This window comes from Triticum aestivum, chromosome 1B (assembly GCF_018294505.1).
Source record: "Triticum aestivum cultivar Chinese Spring chromosome 1B, IWGSC CS RefSeq v2.1, whole genome shotgun sequence".
In the NCBI taxonomy this organism is placed as follows: domain Eukaryota; kingdom Viridiplantae; phylum Streptophyta; class Magnoliopsida; order Poales; family Poaceae; genus Triticum; species Triticum aestivum.
In genome coordinates, this window is record NC_057795.1 from 448,976,466 (window position 1) to 448,980,803 (window position 4,338).

The 4,338-nt window shown below is 47.5% G+C and overlaps 1 long non-coding RNA gene across 1 annotated transcript; it reads left to right on the top strand.

The window, feature by feature from the left end:
* Window positions 1-2,101: 2,101 nt before the first annotated feature.
* On the top strand, window positions 2,102-3,585 carry LOC123092480 (uncharacterized). Its single transcript, XR_006444668.1, has 2 exons — window positions 2,102-2,406; window positions 2,525-3,585. It is a non-coding gene; the product is annotated as an uncharacterized lncRNA (long non-coding RNA).
* Window positions 3,586-4,338: the final 753 nt, after the last annotated feature.

Consider the following 4,338-nt stretch of genomic DNA (forward strand, 5'->3'; position numbering starts at 1 on the left):
CGCGTAACCTAGCCGTCATCTACTGTTCCTTGTTATGTGCTGTCTCCGGCGACCCCATCCCGACGAGCGCGTGCACGGCTGGTCGGGAGAGCAGGTGCCTCCGGAACCCTGCCGTTCGAGATCCTGCGCGAGAGATCGGCAATAAGGTTTTTGGGGAGCGTCTCGACGCGACTGGTCCCGATCCGTCCCCAGCTCCATCCGCCTCTGCTTCCACTACTTCCCCTGCATCAATAGCATGGCCGACGCCGCCGCTGCTAAGAAGAAGGCCACAGACGAAGCCGAGGCTGCTGTTGCCGCCGCCGCGTTGGCCTGGCCAACCGGAGGGTATGATCTTATCATCCCTCATTTACTCGTGTTTGTGCTAGCCGTATATGTGCTGCTCATAGAAGGTTTGCTTCTATATTCTGTACGTGCTAGTATGCTTACAAATCGGTATGAGATGCATACCGTATTTGCCATGCTTGTTGTTTACTCGTGGATTAGTCTAATTGGAAAAGTGCTAATATTTCCAAAATATAGTGCTATCACCTAACACATATATTGTGAAAAAAATGAATGTTAAGAAAAACTTATGACTAACCTGCACTAATTAATGATGTGGCAGCGCAGCATGCATAGATTACTGCAAAAACGTCACCTATGACTTACATGTATGACTTGCTTACGTGAGGTAACCACGTATCTGCTACTCTATCAGTTTTAGGCATACTGAAAATGCATGTGTGCTTCAGACGCTTGACATCTTGATTTGCTGACCAATTAAGAGTGGCATGCCAAAGATCAAATTTAATTCGTTTTATCCGGTAATGGAGGGGAAGGTACATGGTTACACATCCGAATCCGATGATCTCAAATGAGCTGAGACCAAGCGTACTCTCAGCCTGTATTCAGTTTCGACTACGCTAGGCAACATTCAGTTTGTATTCAGCTTCGACTACTCTCAGTCAAATGATCAAATTTAGTTCTTTTTATCGAGTAATGGAGGGGAATGGAATGAACCATAGCAACATATATTAAGATTCAGGCCCTTTTTAACATGTCAAGTACTCTACTAGCAAATGCCAACCCTTCACCTATGTAAAGTTCAGTTGTCGTACGAGTGCATCATAGCTGCACAAGCATCTTCCTCCAATGGTTTATGTGACGCCAAGATCACTACCTGTCTGTAGAGTGATAACCGTACAAGTTCATCTGCTCATCTCTGGAAACATCATACAGTGAAGACTCATCCTGTTGTAGAAGCAGTAGTACTTAAACCGATTAACCGAATCTCACTCACTCTAGAAAATTCAGTAACTGATATACGCATGGTCGTTTACCAAATATCTGTAGCTCTAGAATTCAGGTTGCCAGAATAGAACTAGAAGCTACTCCCTCCATCCTACTCCATTCAGTCTGAGTATAATATAAGAGCGTTTTAACATTAGCGTTAGTGTCAAAATCAGCATGCTAGTGTCTCGGGCTCTAGGTTAAACATTTTAGAGCCATATGTTCAGGTTCAGTCCTAATTCTCTCGGATCAGCTTCGTAACTGACTTAAACCATGTCACGGTGTAACTAGTTTCAAGATCCCAAGTAGCACCATCTTTTGAAATTCTAAATATACTAAATCTGGCTAGGTTTAGTTTATCTGTTTTTTTTTACTTTTTTTATCAGTGAAATCCGGACCAATGAGGTGCTGCCACCTTATTTACTGGGGGACCTGAGAGGGTAGGCTACTTGTGTGCGCGTTGCATTTTCCTTAATGATTTGGGTCCTGGTCAACATGCGTTTGATTTGGTGGTGTTCGGTGCCGCGATTCTTTGTTTTTTTGCAGATGCATGCATGCAGCGGTGGGCTAGGCGGTGGTTTTTGTTTTGTTTTGTTGCATGCATGCAGCGGCGAGGTTTTCACGACCACACGTGCATGTATGGATGGTTTCCAGGCTTCTCTCGATGGACGGCCGCTCAACATAGCCAGTTGTGTTCTTTTTTTCTTCTTCTTTTGTGTCGATTGATGGATGTAGGCTAGATTGTCCAGTTAGAAACGTGCACGACTCAATCACCTTGGTTGTATGTCCCTATAAAAGGAGGTGTTTTCCTCTTTGGTTGCACATCTCCCAAATCCCACCGATAGATGCCTGCGGTTGTCCCCTCTATGACTTCACTGTTGGCCTGTCCCTCTACGAAGCCTCGACCGTCGGGCCTCCATTTTCCCTCCCGGTGCTGGCCACTCCATCGCCCTTCCGACGACGCCTCTCCTCCGCCTCCGCTTTGCGTATGAGGGATCACACAATCACTGACAATATGGCCGGTTCCTCAGGTCGGGCACCAGATGCTCCGAACCTGCCATATCATGCTCGGCTATGGCGGGAACGAGACGATCGCCTGGGCCACCTCCCATGGTCCTCGGAAGCTCCAAATAAGAGGTGAGAAATCACGCGCACCTGTATGTGTTCGATATTGTGTGCAATGATCATAGTGGATTCGGCATGGAGAGGGGTGGAGCTTCTGGGTCTCTGATCATCACAGACGTCAACATGACAGGCAGGACAGACGGCGTAGGAAAGGCGCGCGACCGAGAGACGGCCGCCTTCGGATAACAAGACCTCGATGTTGCCATGGCAGTCAGACGCGTGGTGCGTCCGGCAACGCGCCGTCACTCCCAGACAACTCGCAGCCGTTCTCTGACGACGACGCTTACGGCTTGCCCCGCCGCCTTATGCAGCCCTCCCGCCGTCAGCGTGCGAGGTCGCTACGGCCCGGCTACCTTGCGCCCTCTCGCCGTCTCTCTGGCCGCAGTCCGGCGCCGCCTTCCAGTGCAGATGGGAGGCCGCCGCCTTGAGCTCGCGCCAGCCCTGCTGCAAGTCAGCAGTGGACGAGGTCGACCTGCACAGACGGGAGACGGCGCAGAGTGCTGGCCGCGCTCGCCGCCGCGGCGATGGGCATGGCCAATACGGTGATGGACGAGATGGTCTACAACATGAACAACAAGAAAGCGCACGATGGCACCGTCGCGGCCTCGACAAAATCCCTGTGCCCCCGGCCGTATCTCTGGCTACTCCTCCAGCGGCTCCGCCGTCACCGTTGCCCGAAGCCTTGCTGACTTCGCCCTGTGAACAGAAAGCGGCGGCAACGTCAGGTGTCCGCTGCCTATTGCGGCATCTGCAGGCTCCGGCCCTCCCACGGACTGGTGTGCACTGAATATGTCGCCCAGATGGCACATATGTTCGACACTGTCGGTTTCAGTTATGCTTATGCGATATTTGCCCCGCGATGGGGCCAGTCGAACATATGTTGCTTTCACTGCAGGGCCGCGTCGAGCTGCGGAATGCCCTGGGGCTACTCCCTGAAGCACTATACGCCTCCTACTCATTGTCTTTGTTTCCTTCAGGTTTAGGACAGTTCATAATACGCGTCTTCTATAGTATGCACATCTCCAAAACGGTATCCTGCATGAGCAATACAGAGGTGTGGAGTGTGGACCAAAGACGCTGTCATGAAGGGCTTGACATATTCCTCAAAAAAAAAAAGTGGGTTGGATGCTTCAGATTAGTTCATGTTTTCAAGGCCTCAAAACAATGATCCATGCAGCCCATCATTTTTTATCTGACACAATAAGTGTCTGACAGCTATAGTGTCCTTTTCTCCACACAAAAAAATGCAAGTCTCCTAGAAATTAGATAGATTTTATTTTTTATGTCTGCAACTTAATTTGATAAGGTTCATCGATCTGCTAATACATACGTCCATGGCTGGGACAAATTAGGTGGTTGTGTGAAAAGTCTCGGTGTGTTATGGGATGCAGTTCCACTCTGTGTAGTGAGCCAACTTTCGACTGATTGTACGTATATACATAGTTTCTTAATATATGAATAGTTTCTTAATATATAAAGTGTTTTTCTCATTTATTGTAAAAATATATTTTTTAAATATAAATCCCCATTTCAAAAAAGGAAAAAGAAATTGTGAGCTTGGTGTTGTTATCCCCTGTTTTTTGTGAATAATGTTGTGTATACAGTTTTACTTTGGAAAAGTTGTCGTTGTGTGGCCATTTAGATACTCCTGTTACTTTTTCTGTTCCATGCGATATAACTACTTGAGATGTTTTAATGAGTCAGGAACACATAAAATACATCCAGCGTGAAATATGAAACTATACATAAACCACCTACGGCGCGGGACGACAACTAGCGATCTCGCGAAGTAAGGGAATATCCATGCACTTAATTTCATCTTTAATTCCACACCTTACAATTTTCTAAAGTGCAGAATCTCATCTAGGGATTTCCAGTATTTTTTCTTTCATCGGTAACTTTCACTTGAATCCGTTCCGAATGGAAGGTGTGTGGTATATACTA